At 49.4% G+C, this 22,637-nt stretch overlaps 1 protein-coding gene across 3 annotated transcripts in view; it reads right to left on the bottom strand.

Annotated features, from left to right (window-relative positions):
- Positions 1–22,637, bottom strand: part of RIMBP2 (RIMS binding protein 2) — an 85,658-nt gene that overhangs the window by 49,849 nt on the left and 13,172 nt on the right. Inside the window, exon 1 of one of the 3 annotated variants that reach the window (XM_058422847.1) lies at positions 18,431–18,584. The exons of the other annotated variants lie outside the window; for them this stretch is intronic. The gene's annotated coding sequence lies outside the window, so the exon portion shown is untranslated. Of the gene's footprint in view, positions 1–18,430; positions 18,585–22,637 lie in introns of those variants that run through there. 3 annotated transcript variants of the gene reach the window in all.

The following is a 22,637-nucleotide window of genomic DNA, read 5'->3' as shown; positions in this document are numbered from 1 at the left end:
TTCGCTCCTTCGAGGGCTTTTCTTCCGATTATTTTTACAGTCACTTCCCAATACATTAAAATAACCTGAAACACAGAGGGTCTCATTCTCCTGTGCCACAGCAGAGCCCTGCTTCCTCCAGGGACAAATTACACCCAAGGGAAAGGAGAATCACCCACCGCTAAGGGAGAGAGGAGTGAGCACCCCTGCTCCTGTGGACAGGCACAAAGGCAGCACCGTGGGGCTTAAACATTAACTCCCTTTGCCAGCTGCTGTGAAGCTGCCACGGGCTGATATTGCCTACTGTCCCCTGAACGGGTATTTTCTTTTCATCTTACCATCCTCCCTTATCTTTTGTTTCACAGCTCCAGTTGGTAGGAAATTGGTTTTTTACCTGGAGCCCAAAGGATGAGCTAAAGATCTAACTCAGGTCAAACCAAATATTACCCCAAATATTTTAAGATCATTAAAATGCAGAGCGTTGCTCTAGAGCGTTGTTCCTGCACATGCAGGAATCTCCCTCCACACCTGGTGATAACTCTTCAGAAACTTCTCACCCACATTCTCCACTCACTTCACTTTCTCCGCTGGCAGGACAAAGGAAAATCTCCAGGTGAAAAAACACCAACAAGGTTCTGATCATCTCCAGGGCTCAGCAGGGACACAGGCTGCAGCAGCAGCATCCCCTGAGCCGTCACCCACAGGAACACTGGGGTTGGCATCTGCTGCTCAGCAGAGGGGATGGACGGGCAGCACGGGAGCTGGGGGTGTCCCCAAAGGTCACCTGCGTGTCCCCTGACCCTCCCTAAAGCAGGGAGAGCAGCACTGAGAGCTGTGAGTGTCCCCAAAGGTCACCTGCATGTCCCCTGACCCTCCCTAAGGCAGGGAGATCAGTGTGGGAGCTGGGGGTGTCCCCAAGGTCACCTGTGTGTCCCCTGACCCTCCCTAAGGCAGGGAGAGCAGTGTGGGAGCTGTGAGTGTCCCCAAGGTCACCTGTGTGTCCCCTGACCCTCCCTAAAGCAGGGAGAGCAGCACTGAGAGCTGTGAGTGTCCCCAAGGTCACCTGCGTGTCCCCTGACCCTCCCTAAAGCAGGGAGAGCAGTGTGGGAGCTGGGGGTGTCCCCAAGGTCACCTGTGTGTCCCCTGACCCTCCCTAAAGCAGGGAGAGCAGCACTGAGAGCTGTGAGTGTCCCCAAAGGTCACCTGTGTGTCCCCTGACCCTCCCTAAAGCAGGGAGAGCAGTGTGGGGGCTGTGAGTGTCCCCAAGGTCACCTGTGTGTCCCCTGACCCTGGGTCCATCTCTGCTCACCTAACACAGAGGATGGATGGGCAGCACCGGGAGCTGAGGATGTCCCCAAAGGTCCCCCTGTGTGTCCTCCTGTCCCCGGGTCTGTCTGTGCCTCCATCCCAGCTCAGCCCGGCCCATCCCAGCCCTGTCAGTGTGATTATGATCACTCCGTCCCCATCCCCGCTGCCCAGCGCGGACGTTCCTCCCTTCCTGCCCCCGCTGGAAGGGGCAGCGGGCCGTGTGCGGCTCTGCCTCGCCGACCCCGTCCCCGGTTCGTCAGCGCGGCTTTCGCCATCGCTCATCCCTGCCCGCGCTTCTCCTCCCGGGCAGCGCCGGGAGCGGAGGATGCAAACGAGAGCAGCTGTTCCCATGGAAACGCCGGGCCCCGGCAGGTGAAAAATTCAGTCTCGTGGCACCAAAAAAAGGCTGAAATTACTGAACCCAAAGCATGACATCTACCGCAGCTCGAAAAGCTTCCTGGGTTTTTTTTTTATTATTATTATTATTATTTGGTGTTTGGGTTTTTGGGGGGTTTTTTGGGGTTTTTTTTTGTTTGTTTGTTTGGTTGTTGTTGTTGTTGCTTTTTAAGATTGGCAGAATTTTTAGCAAGAAATGTAGAGATGGAAATGCTAAAAACCCTCACGTGAACTCTGGTGGCATTAGTAATTATTCAGCTGTCTCAGGGCAATCGAATTAGGCAGAAACTTATATTAATATATTGCATAATTTTGGAAATATCTATGAAAAGTTTAGCCGATTTTTAGAAGTTTTAAGTGACTCGAAAACGGAAGATTATTTCTCATTTCAAGACAGACACGAGAAAAATATGCTGAATAATATTAAGGATTAGGTGCCAGAAGCATCATCCAAAACCAGCTCTTCATGCTCCAAAAACTCTGTTTTCAGAACAGATAATATTACAGCCTTCCAGTAAGACTGCACAATCCATCTTTCATCCTCTGCTAAGCTGAGGTGGCACACAGAAACACCGAACTAATTTAGGACTAAAGCCAAGTGTTTGGGGCCAATGCTTTTTTAAGGAAAGCTGGACAGAAGCTTACGTTGGTCCTTCCATGGTTCAACCAAATCTCCCTTGACTACAATCGGCTGGAAGAAAGGGCTCACCCCAGAACACCTCACTGCCATTTACACTGGGCATTGCTGGCTTTGGATTCCTCTGCTGGTGGCAAACACCCCTGAAAAGCTGGGCAGGAAACCAGCAGAGAGCTCTCTGGAGAAGTGTCTTAGAGGCCAGAGTCACAGAATATTCTGAGGTGGAAGGGACCCGCAGGTGATCTGACTGATGCTGAACACCGACACTGAAGCAGAGCTGGACACAGAAACCATCCCAAAACACACGCACACGTCTTTCACAACTGCCACAGCTCCTTGTTTCACTGCCTGAACCTGGTCTCCACCTCTGCAGCCTGTGAGAACAACATTCAAGGCATTTTTGAGGAGAGCAGACCACAGGACACTTGCTGTTGATACATCATAGGAAACAACACAAGACCTAACCAACATATTCACCGCTTTTCTTCCCTGCTCCTTCCTAAAACCTCATTAACGCTGCCAGGTAGATGTCGATGTTGTATGAAATTGAAAGAAAACCAAACCATCACGGTTTCTTCCATCCCACTTCAGGGGTGGGAGCAGCTGCTTGAGATCAGCGGGACGGGGATTTATCCGACCCCCCGAGCCTTCCCCCTTCATTAACTCTGACACAAACCCAGAGACAGGAGTGCTCTGCACGGGGAACACATTCAGGGCACGAAGGCATTTCTGTTCACCTGAACAACCAAAGTTCAGTTTGGTTTCCAAGCGGTTTCCAAGATAAAAACTCGGCACATTCGGGAAGCACGGAGTTCAGGGGTTTGCTGCTTGCCCATTTTTCAAATGAGGTGTGTAAAACAAGTAGAGACTGCAAAAGATTTTGCCTCCTGACACTCAAAACAATCTGAGCAGTAGGAAATTCAATTTCATTTTGCCTGTAAATATCAGCATGCATCACTCACAGCCTGAACATGGCCTTCAAAACCTTTCTCACTGTCACGTTGTATAAAACTCTCATTGTTTTGTGTTCTCCTTAGAAACACGCACAATCTTTGTTGTGATTTTTACATTTCCTGCTATTTAACCACAATATTTATAATTAAAACATAAACAACCCGACACCAGCTTGTCAATCTGCAGGAAGGGTCTGGCCAGAGCACAGAACAATTTCTATACTAAACACTAGCAAAGAATTGTGCTTAAGGAGAGAAATGGAAAGGGGAGGGACAGAGATGCAAAACCCCTTTGATTTGTGAACTGACTGAAAAATAAATAAAGGAGATATAAACCCCAGACTGAACCAACAACCCTGGACATGAAAATCACCCTTCTCAGGGAGATCTCAAACTGTGGTGCAGTGTAGAGGAGTACCTGTGTCAATCCACACCAGGTACCTGTGTCAATCCACACCGGGGACCTGTGTCAATCCACACCGGGGACCTGTGTCAATCCACACCGGGGACCTGTGACAATCCACACCGAGTACCTGTGTCAATTCACACTGAGTACCTGTGTCAATCCACACCGAGTACCTGTGTCAATCCACACCGAGTACCTGTGTCAATCCACACCAGGTACCTGTGTCAATCCACACCAGGTACCTGTGTCAATCCACACCAGGTACCTGTGTCAATCCACACCAGGTACCTGTGTCAATCCACACCGGGTACCTGTGTCAATCCACACCGAGTACCTGTGTCAATCCACACCGGGGACCTGTGTCAATCCACACCAGGTACCTGTGTCAATCCACACCAGGTACCTGTGTCAATCCACACCGGGGACCTGTGTCAATCCACACCGGGGACCTGTGACAATCCACACCGGGTACCTGTGACAATCCACACCGAGTACCTGTGTCAATCCACACCAGGTACCTGTGACAATCCACACCGGGGACCTGTGTCAATCCACACCGGGGACCTGTGTCAATCCACACCGAGTACCTGTGTCAATCCACACCGAGTACCTGTGTCAATCCACACCGGGTACCTGTGACAATCCACACCGGGTACCTGTGTCAATACACACCGGGTACCTGTGTCAATTCACACCGGGGACCTGTGTCAATCCACACCGGGTACCTGTGTCAATCCACACCGGGGACCTGTGTCAATTCACACCGGGGACCTGTGTCAATCCACACCGGGGACCTGTGTCAATTCACACTGGGTACCTGTGTCAATCCACACCGGGGACCTGTGTCAATCCACACCGAGTACCTGTGTCAATCCACACCGAGTACCTGTGTCAATCCACACCGGGGACCTGTGTCAATCCACACCGGGGACCTGTGTCAATCCACACCGGGGACCTGTGACAATCCACACCAGGTACCTGTGACAATCCACACCGGGGACCTGTGTCAATCCACACCAGGTACCTGTGTCAATCCACACCGGGGACCTGTGTCAATCCACACCGGGGACCTGTGTCAATCCACACCGGGGACCTGTGTCAATCCACACCGGGGACCTGTGTCAATCCACACCGAGTACCTGTGTCAATCCACACCGGGGACCTGTGTCAATCCACACCGGGGACCTGTGTCAATCCACACCGGGGACCTGTGTCAATCCACACCGGGGACCTGTGTCAATCCACACCGGGGACCTGTGTCAATCCACACCGAGTACCTGTGTCAATCCACACCGGGGACCTGTGTCAATCCACACCGGGGACCTGTGTCAATCCACACCGAGTACCTGTGACAATCCACACCGGGTACCTGTGTCAATCCACACCAGGTACCTGTGTCAATCCACACCGGGTACCTGTGACAATCCACACCGGGTACCTGTGTCAATCCACACCGGGGACCTGTGTCAATCCACACCGGGGACCTGTGTCAATCCACACCGGGGACCTGTGTCAATCCACACCGGGGACCTGTGTCAATCCACACCGGGGACCTGTGTCAATTCACTCCTCTAACTGGAACTGCCGCCGGACGAGGAGCCTCAGACAAAGCCCCGACACCCAGAGGATGCTGGCTGTGGAGAGGAGATGAAACTCCTGCCTGACTCCCAGATCAGAATCTGAGCCTTTTCTTTACTGTTTTCAGCACAATCCAGCACAATTCAGCCTCGGTGCTACCCTCAATGGGCTTTATGCTCATAATTAACCAAATGAGTTCATTCTTTCTTTGGGAATGACTGGGTTGGAGTTAGCGCTGTCTCCTCAGCTCAGCCTCTCACTGCTGGCTGAACCACAGGGAGGAAATTAAGAGCAGTTTTCCAGTAGGAGCAGTTTTCCCCGGGGCTCCCCAGGGATCTGATCTGCCCGAGCAGGGCAGGGATGGGACAGGGATGGGATGGATCTGCCACGGAACCCCTGCCCTGCTCCCCGGATGGGCTGGAGACAAATCCGAGCTTTGATCTCTCTGCCAGATTGTCAAACGGCATCGCTCCTCCTCATGTGCAAAATGCGTGCCCAAAGTTGCTCAAATGCCAAAACTTGTCTAATCCCGCTATAATGTAGTAGAGAATAATTTCTAAATTTAGGAGGTAATTGCTTTGCTGTCCAGTGAAACGTACACAAAAAGAAATAATTTCCTCTAGGCAAGTCCTCATTTTAAACACCAGTTCAGACCTCATTGAACACAAGCACTAAACCTTTGGAAAAATGAAGCTGTGCAATTCCATTGTTGCTGTTTTCTGTTTCCTTGCCATTTCACAACACAATCCAAATAACAGCCAGTGCTCAGATGTCATCCAACACATGCTTACAAAGCGCCTGGCAAATAAAACCACTCAGTCCTCTTGGGGAATATTCCTTTTTGTGGAGGATTCTGACTCTCCCAGTTGTGGTTTTATTGGAATTCTGAACAGAACCCTGACATTTTGAACTCCTTTGTGCGAGTGAAAGGAAGGAAAGGTTCTAGTCTCAGATCCAGCCTGCCTGCCACTGCTGCCCTGGAGCAGCTCCCTGCCAGCCTGGAGCCCGGGAGCACCAAGACTTTGATTCCAGGAATTCCAGAGGACTGAATTCCCTGCTTCTACAGCCTGAAAGAGGCTGGGGAGAAGAACCAGGCAAGCAGCAGGGTTTGCTGCCAACTGCGATGATCTGCTGCCAGCCCCACAGGGTGGGCTGCAGTCCCCAGGCAGACAATCCTGTCATTCCTGCTCTGGAGCAGGAACCAGCCGCGGTGTGCGGGCACCCAGCACCACCAGGGCTGAGCTTCACCTGTGCCCGATCCCTGAGAATCGCCACGGAACAAACAGCCAGCGCTAGGCACACCCCACATTTAATTACCAGCTCACAGCTCCTCAAACCTGGCACCAATCCTGCCGGGGGGGAAAGAGCAAACCAGGAAACCCCGGAGAGCAAACTCGCCGAAAATTCTTGTGAGTGATGGAAAACAGTCGAGGGGAAAGCAGGGTGAAGATGCCCAGACCAGTCTGTGAACGGGAATCACAGACAAAACAGAGACCAGAGGCTGTCCCACGACTGAATTTCTCGAGGAGCCAGGTGTATTCAGCTCTGTGAGGGTTCAACACCTCTGAGGGTGCCCAGCACCTCACAGAAAACAGCTTAAATAACTTTGTGAGACGGCACGATAGAGTGTGTGTTGGAAAAGCTAAAAGATTTTAATAAAAGAAGGAAATAATACAAAAACAAAGGACAGAGCCATTCACAGTGCAGGGACGGGTCCCACAACACCCCAAAAATTCACTGAGAAGTCTCGTGCTCTCCCTCAAGTATTGAAGGATTTGGGTGGGTTTTTGGCAAACAGCCCAAAAGAGAACAGCTGCATTTCTGAGAAACAGCTAACCCCCAAATTCAGTGTGCTACAGAATCTCTCACGTTTTCAAAAACACGAGCAAAGAAACCGGCGCTGGAACACTGGGGTAACACAGTACTGACCACTTCCAAAGCTGTGAGGAAAGGTGAGTTAAATTTCCCTGGTTTTTAATCAGCAGCTCTTCAAAAGAACAGTACAGGAGTGAGTGACGGGGGATTCGCCTATTGCTCTGGAAAAGCTTCATGACAGCTTGCAATGACAGGCAGATCCACAGCACAGAGCAGCTCCTCTTTGCACTGGGTGAGCTAGGAGAACAGCCTGCTAAAAATAATCAGTTTTGTTCAGCAATAGCTTTTGTTGTTGCTCCCTTTCTGTGGTGTTGCAGGCGGGGAGGAAGGCTCATTTTCCTTCAAAGGTCTCTGCGTGTGCTCTAAGAGCTCGAGCCAGGCTCTGATTTTCAGCCTGCTTAGGAACCAGAAGAGGCACTGACAGGGTGGGAGACATTAATGTCACTTGAATCAAACCTACTTGAGACGCTTCTATTGCCATACTCGAAAAGAAAAGGTTCTTAACAGGAACTGTGGGGGAAGAAAATGGGAAAGAAAAATATTAAAGCTGTTATTCACTGGCAGAAATAACCATCCTACTTTTATTCTTGATGTTTGCAGCTGCAAAGAACCTGAACACTGTTTGTTCCCTTCAGCGTTCTTCACTGCAGCTTCAGTCCCAAACCATTCGATGGGCTAAAGCATGGATGGCTTTCCTATGCACCACCCCAGACAGGCAAGACTGAAGTCCTGAGTGGCTCCAAATGGTTACCACTGACCTGAGGAAAAAGGGCTTCACTCCCCATAACATCAGGGAAAAATTCTAAATTAGCACATCTGGCAAAACCCCACGGTGCCCAGGTAGTTTAATGTGCTTTAACACAGATCTTCCAGTGCCTCCCTCACTGCTCTGTCCAGGTTCCTAAATATGGTGTTCCCTTCCCTCCAAGGCAGAGATCTCCCACTCACACCCCTGGGGCTGTCTTGGTTTTAAAATTAATTGTATGTTAATGTGCTAAAAATGTGCTCCATGGGAGGACTGCAGCCTCACTGGTTTTACAGATAAGGACACAGTCCTATTTCAGGAAAACGCTTTCCAGAATCTGAACAGCTGAGATCTTGCACAGGGAATGGCCCAGCTCATCTGTCAATCTAAACGGGTTCATGTGACGAGAACATGCACTCACAGGGCTGAATCTGAGAAACAGAACTGAAATTAAAATCCAGAATTGAAGTCAAAAAGCAAAAAAAGCCTTCAAAACCCTCCTGCTGATACAGCAGCAAAGGGAAATGGGGTGGGAGAAACCCACAGCAATTTTCTGTATTGGTGATGTTCTGCAAAAGTAGATTTCCCCCTCATTGTCCAAGGAGAAACACATAAATTGCAATTCCCAGCAAATAACTCCCGAGGTCCAGCCTTTGATTCCCCAGATTGTCCCTCCCCTTCTCTCCTGCTCCACGAGGCTCTGAGGCTGGCACACAGCAGAACCCACATGGCACACAGACAGGGCAAGGACATAGCTCATTAATAATGAGAGAGGTTATTAATTCTCTCTCAACACTGTCTGTCCTGTTCTACAGCATTTCTAAGTCAGCATTTCTTATCTCAGAGTTTGCACACAGATCCATACTATGTGAGCCCTCTGTCAAGCTTTGAAAATTCTCTACAAATCCATTTCCCACAAGTCAGCCTATGAAATTACAGGACTTAACACACTTTCTAATTGCTTTTAATTATTAACATTTACATTGGCCTCAAAATGATGAAGTGTCTCGGCTGGAGCCGTGGTTAAATTTTTAATAACGTTGGAAAGCAAAGCAGCAAATCTCAGCGTGTGGACTCTAAACCTACACCAGGTTACCTGCGTGCGCATTCAGAGCATGTGAAAGGAAACTCGGGCTCCCCGTGACAGACTCAGAGCAGCTGGCAGAGCTGGAAACGCCCCGGAATGCTGAAGGCTCTAGGAACTATTCTGCACAGGCAAATAACAGAGAGGCTTCGCGTCTGCCTTTAGGGAGAATTAGCAGGTACTTAGCCCTGAAAAAGGAGCCGGACTCACAGCTGTAAAACGGTCTGGTCCCCAAGTAAATGGCAAAAAATATATGGAAGAAAGATGGGAAAACTGACTTTGGTTCAGAACTCTGGCTGGAGGATGAGCAAACGAGGTTCCAGTTTCCCTCTGACCCCTCGGAAGCAAACCTGCAGCCAACTCTTCTTGCTTCAAGTGCCAACAAGGAAAACCTCAGGTGACAACAAATGCACAACTCCACGCCCGCAGAACATGATCAATCTGCAAAAATGAACTGCTGAAGCTGTAAAGTTGGGTCATAAGAGATTAATTACATGAATGAATAATGCCCAGAATGCATCTTCTCACCGTTGTTACTTTTCTTATATTTAGGGCTTTTAAAACATTTTTCTACATTGACTTCAGCTCAAGCTGTTTCCAAATTTGCAAACTACACAACTCCAAATCTGCAAACTCCACAACATTTTTATGGAGAAAAACAGGAATAGATTCTCTTACGGATCCATTTTGGTCAGCCTTCTTTACCTTTTACTTACTCCCAACTTCATAACCTTGGCTTGCATTTCAGAATCTGCCAGGAGCAGGGCTTATTCCAACTAAACCAAATTACAGGTATTAATTAATGGCTCGTGCTTGTTTGCCAGCTCCCGCAAGCAGAAGGGTAGATAGAAATGTATTTACAGCAGAATTTAATTACCCATTTTCAAGCCACTGGCCTCCTGGCAAAAGTCTCCCAATGCAGTGCAGAATAGGACTTGGATTAAGAATTAATTTACTGTCAGGAGTGATCTGCAATTTAACAGCTTAATCGAGTTTGCTGTGAACTGGGCTGGGAGCTCTGGAGCCAGAGCTGCTGCGGCCAGGGCAGGTTTCAGGGTCCATAACTCAATCAGAGCCCCAGAGCCTGGGCTGTGCTCAGGAACAGCCTCGGGGTGCTCACAGAGCTGCAGCCACGGCTGGGCATCGGGCACTGAGCTCCTTCCTCCTCCTCCTGCATCCCTGACACTGCACTGCTGGAACACCAGGACTGGCAGGGAAATATGGCCAAACCTAAAGCTCAAACTATTGCTTCCCGTCCTTGCTTGCTGTACTATTGTAACTTTTCTATTCTCAAACTTTGCAGCTCCAGCCAGTTCCAAGTCCTCCTGCTCGTTCTGCTTCTGGGGCTGTTTTCACAGCTGTCTGAAAGCCTTCTTGCCTTTAGCATTTCCCACCCTGTGAGCACAGCGCAGGGGCTGGGCTGGCTCTGCTCCCCGTCCCTGTCCCTGCCCGGGGTGGTGGCAGTGACAGCGCCGCTCGTCCAGCTGCTGCAGTCCCTGACCGTCACCTCCCTGCCCCTTCTGACACCTTCAGAGCCTACCTGGACACAGCAGCTCCTGCTTTTCAAACCCCTCTTTCTCAGACCAGGCGGCCCCCAAGGGAGCTAGCACTCCCAAAAAGTCACTCTGCACATCCCAGCTCCAGCGTGTGTGAGCTGCTCCCTTCCCTCACAGCACCTGGGCTCTTTCTCCTCCACACCATGCCCAGGGTTCCATGGCTGCTCCACTGCCACTGAGGAATCTTTATTTTAATTCTTTTTTTTTTATCCCATCACAACAGGAAACTGGCTCTTTTCAAACCTCAGCTTTTTCTGGACATTCATGTAAATTTTTAGACTGCCAACTGTTTAAACACAATTTACACTCTCTCACATGAAGTTCCTCCGTGCTGGATCCCTTTCAGCAGCACACAGTGTTAGGCTCAATTCTGCACTCTGTACATTCGGAGCAGGATTCTCCTCCTGAGCGATCATCCTTCATTTCCACCCTGGATCCGTGCCCGGGGTGAGCTGTGGGCAGCAGCACCAGCAGAGCCCACGCCCAGCTCCAGTGGGAAGCCAGGCTGCACCCTCCAAATGCCAAGGCACGAGAAAAGCGGGCTTGTCCCAATTTCTTCATGTTATTTTGGTATGCTTTAGGAAAAAATCCCAACAACACGCAACTCATTAATTATAACCTTTCAAAAGTGTTTTCCTCTCCCCCAAACTGCTGAAATTTAGCAGAGCTGCAGCCAAAGTTCTAACGGAACTATTTTTAGCTTTTGTCATGCAGAGAACATCATGAAGTAGGTCTCATCCTTCTATTAGGGATGAGATGCAAATGTATTTAAGCAGTCAGGGCAGGGAACTTTAAAATATGCTAATCACAGTTCCTCTGGCCTGCAGGCTCTGCTGTCTGTGCTGCTGTGCACACACCACAGGCAGGCTGAGGGAGGGGAGCACCGGCATCAGCAGGTATTCACAACTCCACAAAGTGACAGCCATACGCAGATTTTACTGCCACATTTATATATTTCACTGATTTCCACCCTCAACAGCCCTTGAATGCATACTGGTCTTGTTTTCTGGCGTCTGAGCCAAATTGCCACGGTGTGTTAAAAATGGAAATGCTTTCCATGGTCACATGCAGTGGTTTTTCTTTTGAGAGTGGTTCAGTGCTGATGAAAGGGACCAGATTGGAGTTCCCTGATAATCCACAAGGAAAACAAGGCACTGGCAGGGCAGCAGCTCAGCCAGCTTCCCCCAGTGCATCTCCACTTAAATCCCCAAGAGAAAAGCTAAAAACAACAGCACACGCATCTCACACCTCTCAGCCACAGTCTGACCCTGCCTGCTCGGATCCCTGGCCTCCGTTCTTGTTTTAGTGGCAGGGGAAGCAGAGAATGCAAAGCCTTGGTGGGGCTGGGCTGCTGCCCACCACAGCTCCGGGCAGCTCATCCAGCTGCACACACCTCTGGGGGATTGAAGCACCCCAGGAATTCTGTCCAATAAACCCCCACCCTCCTGGGCAGCACACACCTCTGGGGGATTGAAGCACCCCAGGAATTCTGTCCAATAAACCCCCACCCTCCTGGGCAGCACACACCTCTGGGGGATTGAAGCACCCCAGGAATTCGATCCAATGAAGCACCGAGGTGAAGCTGCTGGGTCTCACTGGAATGCTCCTCATCTCCTGGGAGTCCCAGCAGAACAGGATATCCCCTGCAGCACATGCAGGGAGAAGGACAGAATACCCAGGACAGATGTACACAGCTCTCCGTTCCTATCAATACTAAAAATTTACATTTTTAATCAGCAGGGTGATCAAACTAGCAAAGTATATTATTTTGAGCTTCACTTATCTAGCAGAGAGTTTAGAGCAGATTGTGTCACACCTGAGATCTGCTCAAAGCACCTGTGAACACCTCACCTGGAAAACCAAACCAGGAATTTAAGGGACGAAGACCATTCTTAAAGACACACAAATGAGTCAGCAATTAGAGAACTGTGCCAGCATTGCCATAAATAAATAAGAGCACAGGATTTTAAAGTAACCCAAGCAAGTCAGCCAGGATGTGCAGAGAGCCACAGTGCTCAGTCATGGCACAGAGCCTGGTGGCAGGACCTGGGGGGTTTGGGGTGCAGGGACAGCTGTGAGCCCAAGAGCTGCTCAGACACCTCCCTGCCACAGGGAAATCCTGCCTGCCCCAGGAAGCAGCTCATGAGGAGGTGATGGCTCATCCCAGGCCAGCAGATACCCAGCCACAGACCCCTGCTCTCATCTCAGTGACATTTCATCAACAGCATCATCCTGGGATTTCTGCAAAAGATCAAATCCCATTAGAATGCATCTTCCAGTTATCTGTGCAAGCACTGGTTAGGTCCAGAACTGCATTTTGTCTGCTGTTAGCTGAAATGTTACAGCAGAGTGTTTCAAGTGTTTGCACTCCTCTTCTCTCCAGGGGAAGGTGCCTGTGCCACCGAGTCTGGGATTTTACCTGTTAGAGGTGGTCGGCAGATCTTCATGGCAGCTACACAAAACATCATCTTCCGCTTGAGAAGCAACCAGGGAGTTTCAAAAGGTGTTCATGAGGGGTCTCAATGTGTGTCAGTTCTCTTCCTTCCTGCGCCTCACATCCCCTGAATGCTGGAGACCACACAGAGCAAGAGCTGAACTCTCCTTGCCTTGCTGAAATGAATCGTCTCAGACATCTTTGAGAACTCCAGCCAAGATACTTCTGGCACTGTATAAGCATTTCTTTAGAACGTGTTGCTAATTATTTATGTAGTTCATTATCTCCTGGTTGTGCTGAGCACGACTCCTTCCCCTCTCCACCCACTGCTTCTCAGGTACAGGGTTTGGATGTGTCTGCAACTATTAACTTCTTAAAAGGGAAAAAATCAACCAGTGCAGCCACTTGGGAGAAAATCGCAATGAAATCCAGCAAGGAGATCTCACCACTGTTAGATTTTGGAGACAGCTGTCCCTCAAACACAGAAAATGAAGATTTCTGCACGAGCAAAGCAGGTCCCTCACAGAGAGCTGTGAGCTGCAGGAGTGAGAGAGAACACCCCAAGTGATAACCCAGAGCTGATTTCATCTCGTGCTGATCAAGGTACCTGCAATGCAACCCCAGCAAACTGTCCCAGTTCTGTGCAGTGGTAAAGAACTGGAATATTGCCCAACCTTCCACACACACCCCACAGCACTCCTGCTTGGGGAGCGTTTCCAAGTGTCTGAAGGCACGCACAGCTTTACTCACTCAATTTTAATCAATTAAAAATTGCTTTTTTTGGAGGGCAGAATGACAACCACCTCTCCAACTGAGAGATCCAAACCATTTGAAAGTTCCTTTGCCTTTGGTACCCTGGGCTTGTCTGACTCCAGCTTCACTCTGCCCTCACTCTGCCAGTAACTTCCTCAGTGTCAGGTTCCATTTCCTGGAAAGTTCCATTTCAGCAGAACCACTGCTGAGGCACACAGCACCAGAAGGAAAAACTGCACCTGCTTTTTCTGCCCTGCAGTGAGGATGGCTAAAAGTTGTTGCTACTGACACAGCTGCAGCAATTCATTAAAAATTAAATTGAAGAGAACAGCGGGTTAAAACTTATCCCCAAAGTGCTGCAGGTACAGTATGAAAGAAACATTATTTAGTATTTTGTTGGGAAATTTGAGTCCTGGCATCCGAGTTTCTGGCTCTCCCACTATCCCTAGCTCCAGACCGTGGGAACAGCAGGGTTTCAGTGGAGGCTGCTTTGGGTGCCCAGAGTTCACCCTTTGTCCAGAAGGCTGCTCCTGCCCAGCAGTCACTGAGATTTCCCATGTTCCCCCAGATCCTGGCACAGGGAGCAGCGAGGATGGACCCTGGAGGACCCAGAGGTGCAGCCTGACCTGCAAACAATCATTCCTCTCTTCTGCTCTCCAGGCCCAAACCCAAACCAAAGCTTGCTGGTTTGCAGCACCTTCTGCTCCCTTGTGTGAAGGAAATCACCAGCCACAGCACAGTGGTACCCCAGCTCTGCCCCCGGCTGGCTTTCTGGGTGGGTCTGGGTCTGCAAGCAGCACCCTCCCCTCCCCAGCGCCTCCTGCTACGGGAAATTCCACACAACATCAAAAGATCGACTCCGCTTTTTATTTTTTACCAGAAATGTCTTTCACCAGACCTTAACATTCAGTTCGCATCAGTGCTATGTAATTATTCTTTTCAGAAGCAGAGATGCAAAGGAGGCATTAACAGCTGTTCAAAATATCACATTTATGCACTTTTCTCTTGTCATCTTAAATATAATTACTTCTGATGCAATCAAACTCATATCCTTCCAATGGATAAATCCAGCACCAAATTTAGAACCTCAAGCTTCGAATATCAGGCTCTTAAGGCAAAGCTTTAAGCCTTTATTTTCAGTTCAGTGAGGTGCAAAGAAGAGTAGTGAGAACATAAGGTTTAAAAACGGTATTTTTAAACGAATTTTCTTTAAATTATCCTGTTAGTTGCTGGTTGCAAAGTGCTTTGAAGATCAAAGGTGACATATGAACTGCATCTCATATCTCAGCACCAGGAGGTGGGGACCAACTAACTGACCAGGTCTTCTGGAAGCTTCTTCTCTAAATTCCAAAGAAGCGCCAGAACATCAGAAGAGGTGCGAGCACGCAGCAATCCCAGCAGGAGTCACCTGCTGATGTTCGGTCGGGTGTCGGGAGGGGTGCAGCGGATGGGCTGGAAGCACAGACCGAGCACAGCTCCTGCCCCTTCTCGGGGGCACGCAGGGCTCAGCACTGCGGTGCCTCCTCGCTCGCATTTCTGCCTTTCACACTCTCATTTCAGGCTTAGGCTGACCACAAGCACTCAGGTGCTTATTGCAAGCACTGCCCCGGCTCTGCAGGAGCCCAGGAGAGCACAACAGAGCACGCTGCCTTGGGGAGGGGGGAGTTGAACCCTCCCAAAATCTCCCCCTCAGGAGCCCCCATCCCCTGGAGCTGTGCACAACCACAAAAACCACAACAGCCCAAAGCAGCGGCGTGGGCTGCGAAACAAAACTCACCTCCAAAGGCAGCAGCTGCCATAAAACACCGAAAACACAGACAGGACTTACTAAAAACTGCCAGAGACGACGCTTTGGGTTTAAGGTGGTGACATGAGACACAGAAATCCGTGTCTGAGCAAACACCTTCTGTGAAGCTGCAGGCTGCAGACACGATGGGTCCTTTCCAAACTGTGCAGGACGAAAGGAAACGAGGCAAGGGCCACTTCGGTACCGCTGCACTTGCTCTTCCTGCCACACCCTGAGTCTCCTTAACAGGGCTCTGCAGTGCCCCAAAAGCTGCAGGAAAGTGATGGGTAATTGTCCATTCCATGCAATAAAAGCCAAGCTAGATTAATAAATTCAGCCTTGCTGAATAAACATTTTGGCATGGCAGGCGACAAGACTGAAATCCAGCACAAAGCTCCAAAAGGAGCCTTGAATGGAGCCATCACTGGTACACTGAGAGAAAATCATTTGAGAGGGCAAAAGAAAAATTCAGTCCCAATACCTCCTCTAAGAAATGTGGGGACATAGAACGAAGCAGAAAAATTCTGTCCAGCATTTATCATCACAGTCTGCAAGTTTGCCAGAATCTCTCATTGCATTAACAACCAATTTCCAGCAAGGGTTAACACATTCGGAATCCTGGAGGGGTTTTGCCGTCTCACCCACTCAATTCACTGTCCTTAGCTTAATAGGGACCTTTAAGTTTGGTACTTCCAATCTTTTGGGATGGAATCAGTGAAAACAACATTCTCACACTCCTTTTCAAAAAGGTTTGGGAACAACCCCCTCACATCCTCTACATTTCCATGCAAATATCCCTTGAAGTCCACAGGTTTCTGAGAGAGCTGGAAGGATCCTCAGCCTGGGTGGTCCAAACCCAGGGAATTCTCGGCTAAGCACTTTCAGTTCTGGCCAGCAATCAAACACCAATGCAAAGTGACTCAGTGGGGACCCTGAATCACCGGGAGAGAACTCCAGAGCAGAGGGAAACTCTGGGTGAGGCCCCAGCGGGTTCCAGCTCACTCCACAACCACAGAGAAGATCCAGCTTCTCTTCCTCACACCAGGACAATCCATCTTAGTGCCACCGACAGCGTCCTGAACTGCTTCTTCACGGAACACAAAACCGGGGGAAAGTTCCTTAAAAGCAGAGGGACCCGTGCAGTAATTTCTGTGAGAACTTTTGCTGTGCCCTCACTTCTCCACCGAGTCCTCACAACTCCAAACCACATGCTCTATCCTCACATTCCTCTGTTTCAAGATTCAGGTCAAAATAAGTGAGTGCAAAGTTGTCAGGGCTATTGGAGGAGCAGTTTTGGAAATAAATTGCAAACTAGGGCTCTGAAGCAGTATTCTTTTTAACAGCAAAATTCACACCACCTCGTGAATTAACACAGACTGCACATTCAGGTTTGATAAAAGCACAAAGGACAAAGCTGCCACAGCCACAGCCCTGCTCTGCAAAGCTTTTACACCCCAATTTTTAGCAATGTGGATGGACGAGCCACTGCCTCACCCTGCAGGAGCCCCACACTAGCACACAGAACACCCATCTATTCCACGGGGCTGCCGATTCCTTTCCATAATGTTGGACTTGGGTTGCAGTTCACTCACCAGGAAATAAAAACACTGAGTAGAAAGATCTGCTGATTGAGCTCAGCAAATAAAATCCTGGTGAGCCCCTGCCTGTGCAGAGATGGCTTCACTCCAGCTGCACTGAGGGGCAGGAGGGAATTCAGTCTCTCCCTTCCGCGCAGCACTCACACCTGGGGCTGGATTTCATCACCAATAACGGGGAGGGGTGACTGAGAGGCGTTCCACGAGTTCTTTATTTCATTGTCAGTCTCAGTGAAGGCAGAGACATAAAAGATGGTAAAACTCACTCCATAACAACAGAAGCCAAAGTTCTCTTTGTTCCAAGGCCTTTTAAAAGTTTTTTAGCCAACAGGCTGATGCTAGAAGCTTGCAAGTGTCTGCTTAAACCAATCACTGAACACTGCACCTACACCTTACAGCATACAAGAGCTGCTTGGCTTATATTTTTTTGCAATTCAGAAACTTTCTATGCTCTAAATATTTCAAGGCCTGAAATTCAACTCTGTTTCAAACCTCTGTCTATGTGAGCTCATTGCAAGGCTGTGAAAACCCTCTGCTCTTTCAGTTCCCACAGCCTGGGCCCTGCCCTCTGCTGAGATCCACCAGGGCAGCAGCTCCCACCTGTCCCCAGGCAGCAGCTCTGTTATCTCAGCAAATCCCCTCCGGGCTGCACTGCACACAGACACCTCTGTGCTTCCCCCGGAGCCACAGAACATTCCCGGTGCCCGAGTTGCCCGAATGCCCTCCCTGGAGCTGGAGCTGCCCCTGCCCGGGAGAATCAGGGATGTCCAGCCAGGGGCACAGCAGGGACATCCCCGTGCCCAGCAGGGACATCCCCAGCCCCAATCCCAGCAGGGACACCCCCGTGCCCCATCCCCAGCAGGGACAGCCCCAGCCCCGTGCCCAGCAGGGACAGCCCCAGCCCTGTACCCAGCAGGGACAGCCCCGTGCCCAGCAGGTCACAGAACCCCCTCCCACACCCCACACCCCGTGTGTGTTCCATGGATCCCCCCGCCCCCGCTGAACCCCAAACCCGTCTGATCCATCACCCCGCCCGCTGCACCAGAGCAGCCCCACACCTCTGCAGCCTGGGCTTGTGCTAAAACCCACCCTGGAGCAGAGGAGGGGGGGAGGATGACAAGCATGAATCAGTCCTTCCAAAGGCTTTCTTTTTTTCCCCTGAAATGGAATTCTAAAAATACCTCCGGGCAGTGTCCCTCCGCACACAGAATGGCGAGGCAAGAATTGCATCCTGCATGCACGAGCTAAATATCAGAGGCTGCAGTCTGACAGATTGCAGAGTTAATGACAGACACTTCCACTCAAACCCCCACATCGCCGTCTATTTTTAAATGCCTTTACTTACATAATGTTCGGTGTCTTCATCAGCACGGATCTAATTCCGAGGCCGGCATCGAGGCTGTGCCCGTGGGACATGGGAAATCACCCAGAAAAGGATGGATCCTCCCAGAGCTGCTGGCCCCGGGCCTGAGCTCGGCTCCTTTACTTATTCATGACTTTGCTGAGCAGAGCCCGGCGTCAGCTGAGCAGGATCGTAATTCAAGCCTGCCCCTGCCGGGGTGACTCGTTCAGGTGCAGAGAGCTCTGCTGACGGAGCCTTTACCGGGCAAAGATCCCTTCTGAGACACCACTGCCCGCAGAGCAGCCGCCACCTCTGCCTTTGGGACAGGGAACCATCTCAGATCCACGCCACGGAAAGGAAACCCGTGCGAGGATGGTGTCCCTGGGCGCTGGGGCTCGATGGGCACGGCCCCAACAATGCCAGTTCCCAGCTGCAGCCGGAGCCCCAGCGCAGCGCGGGCAGACAAAGCCTCGCTCTGCCAAGAGCTCCCACCGTTCCTGTGGAATTCCAGCCTTCCCTCAGGGCTCTCTGGGGATTAAAGATCAAGAGTCCCCTCAGTTTCACAAATGTGCGGTGTGTGCGGTGCCCCCATGGATGCAGGCAGAAATCCCGGCAGAGCCACAGCCTGCTGGCTGCAATCCTTACAGAGGAGAGACCCTCAGGCAGGAGGAGCAGCAAGAGGAGCTGACCTGTCCCAGAGATCGCACAGAGACTTTCCAGGGAAGTGCCACCCGGAGCTGCAATGCCAGGCTGGTGCCCGTGTGAGTGCAGCTGCAGGGAAAGGGCACAGAGCGGCCGCTGCACAGACACCCTGTGAGGCCAGACCACCCTGCTTCGAGCATCCAGGCTTTTACAAGGTGCTGTCACTGTCCTGTCTTCTACGGTCTCTAACTACACATTAGAAACAGCTCAGCAATTGACTTGGGTCCTGGTGATCAAAGCATCAGGTTACACAGGACAGTAAATGTCAACAATTGTAAGTTACCGCTGCTGAGACAACTCTCAAATGCTGAGCTTGTAATGCACGATACTTCAATAAATCCGTCACAAAGCACATTTCAATCTTTCCTCTTAGATTGAAAGGATTTTCCTGATCTCCCTCTGCTTTTAACACGTCTTTTTCCTTTTGCCTCTATCAGAGTATAAATGTATTAGCGAAATAATCAGCAACATTACAACGTGTAGCAGTTTGCAGCTCTGCACTGTGTGGGCGTGTGCAAAGACATCTTTAATACAGATACTAACCAAGGTGATAGGTTTTATTTACTGTCTCTAATTAATTTATTACAGTTTATTGCTGTCCTATTAAGTGCCAGTAGGTAACAGCAGGAGAAGCCTTGGATTAGGAGCAGTGTTCATTTTTTAAAGACCCCACAGACCCAGCACCTGCACTGTGGTAACACGGGACAGTGTGGCAGAGATTCGGGCAGGGGTATTGACAGCGGGCAGTTCCCACAGCACAGAAAATTACTGCACATCTCAGAGCTCCAGCAGCTCCCAGGCTGCCCACAGCAGCTCAGGAGAGCCTGGACTAGAAGAGCAAAGCCGTGCAGCTGGAGGAGCCCTGCCCCGCAGTGTCCCCATGGCCGAGGCTGCCCCCAGAGGGATGGGTGGTTTGATGTTTTACTGCTAAGGCAATTATTATCCTCAGCCCTGTTACAGCTGAGAACACGGAATCACTTTGATGGCATTTGTCCTACAATCTCAGAGCTTCTTGGTGCGTTAAACAATCGCCAGTTTTGTTCCATTCCATCGTATTTCGAAGTCACAAAACAAATTAATTAGCGAGATCGTGCCACCTCGTCCTTAATCTCATTAGAAAAGACTAATGGCTACAGAATCAATTATTTCATACAGATTACTGCCTCAACACCATCAGCCTTTACATCACACAGACTCCTTCTGAATTTTCAATTCCGTTGTCATTTCCTCCACTAGTTTAATTACAACCCTTAATCAAGTCCCTTCTTTAATCAACTTTATAGCCATGTCCATTCATTTATGGCTGCACATAAAATGAGAAACAAAGAGCAACTGACAAAACTCTGGGGCCGACAGCAGAGCTTTCCCAGGATTTGGCCGGCCCCAGCCTCTGCTCCAGGAACTGCAATTCCTTCCCTTGAAATACCCACAGTGAGCTCATAACAATCACAAGGAAACACAAATTTTTTTAGCCAAGGTTTACAAAACCATCATACGGTTTTCATTTTGCAGTTCCTGAAGATCCAGGGGCTTTGTCATTACATTGACACACTCCATAGTTTTGTCTTCTGTCAGTTCAGTTTCTGGGGGTATGCAGGTTCTGTGTCTTCCAGAATAGAAAATTTCATTTCCAAAGCAATAATTCAGATTTTTCCAGCTTTACTCTCCACTATTGTCATAAGCAGTTTGTAGTTCTTTCCAATGCAGTAACAAGTTTCTCCATCGGTCTGGACACATTTCTACTTTTCCCTTTTTTTGCTGATTTTTTTTTTCCCCCCCCACAATGGTAAAAAAAAAAAATTCTTGTCATTTCCTGATAAAAAGCCCAAGTGTTTTGGGTTTTTTTCTTCAATTCTATCTTTCATATTCTCATGCATAACTGATAAAACTATCCAGTGACTTTTTTTTCTTTATGATCCTCTAGAATAAATGGACCAAAAGGAAATTAGCAACAAAAATGAGAGAAGCCAGCACCCTCTCTGTATGCAAATTTCTTCTCTTAAATACAAAAGTGAGACCATGGGAATCCTATTTCACTGAGCAAATTAACAAAAGGTCAGAAAGCTTGATCTTTGTCACCGGTGTACTCTGTCTGAAAGCTGAGCTGCCTTTTAAATATTTATAAGGGAGAGCGGTAATTGCAGGAACAGAGCTGTGAGAGAGCTCTGTATGCACAAAGGAGGAACTGAAAATGCTCATGACATGGGAGATATCCCACCAAAGGAAATCTGGGTGAAGGAAAGGGGCACTAACCTGGAATTCTAGTGATTTATGAATGCAGACACATATGGAAGTGTCCTAAAGCCTTTTATTTTGGGGGTCTGTTGTGAAACACAGACACAGGAGAGAAATTCAGACTTCACCAGCCACTGAAAACTGATGAAAAAAGAGGTTCCATGAGCAGTACACAGAACCATGGTTCATTTTAATGAATATTTTTAATGAAATAGAAAACAAAGGAGGAGAAGCAGCTGCACAGATGCCAAAGGGGAGAGAGCAAAGAAAGATGTTCAGAGCCCGCTGCATCTGTGCTGGGCACCAGCAGCAGAGCCCCTCCCAGCAGATTAAGGGTTCTTGCTACATAATCTTCCTGCCTGGTTTTAGTGCCTTTAATTAAAGCCAGTTTACACTTATCCCTGTAGTTTGATACCCAGTTTATTGCAGTGCCTGTTCGAGTTATTCTCTTTGGCACCCCAGGAAGGCTCAGGGATTTCCCAGCCCGTTCTTCCTACACAAACCCCAGATAACACAAATGTCCACTCTGCCTCCTCCACCTGGGCTCCCTTCGAGCCCAAATGTGCTTTTCACACGGGAACATTCCCATTTGGGACATTTAGGAAATTCCCTTCAGTCCAGCAACCAAAGGGCAGCACAGGAAATGCTCCCACAGGTGAGATCGTACTTTGGGAGAAAAGTGCTCCAAGAATCACCTTGCAATAACCTGGGTGCTTGAAAGGGATGTAATTACAAGATAAAATAAATCTAAACTCTATCAAAAACACACACAGTGAGCTTGATAGGAATTCTCAACCATCTGAGGAGAAGGAGCATTTGGCTTTCCAGAAAGGATAACTCCCTGCAGATCCCTACCAATTATCCCACGATTCTGAAAGTTCCAAAAGCAAGCTGCCACTGGAAAATGGAAAGTGGGCTCCAAAAGCAAGAATCACAACTTCTTGTTAAGTAATTTTTGGAAGCATGTAACAAAACATGCTCCTTGGTTAGACAAGGCAACATCCCAAAATACTCCGCTGATGACACCTGGTGGAGTTGCACAGGGTTTTCTGTCGCTCTCTGCACTTCAGACTGAGGGGCGGTGGCTGATGTGAGTGCACTTGTACTCTGAATTAATTCCACATTTCTAGAATGATGTGCTATCACGTTCCTCACACTGCAGCCCCCAGCGGTGCCAGCTGTGCACCCCAGGCTAATTTGAGCACCCGTTAATTATCCTGCCCAGTTCCTGGCTCAGTCTGGGGGCTGTGCGGCGTTTCCAGGCCGCCGTGCC

Source organism: Hirundo rustica, chromosome 17 (genome assembly GCF_015227805.2).
Source record: "Hirundo rustica isolate bHirRus1 chromosome 17, bHirRus1.pri.v3, whole genome shotgun sequence".
NCBI lineage: Eukaryota > Metazoa > Chordata > Aves > Passeriformes > Hirundinidae > Hirundo > Hirundo rustica.
The sequence above is the reverse complement of the archived record's forward strand: the minus strand, read 5'-3'. Positions and strand labels throughout refer to the sequence as shown.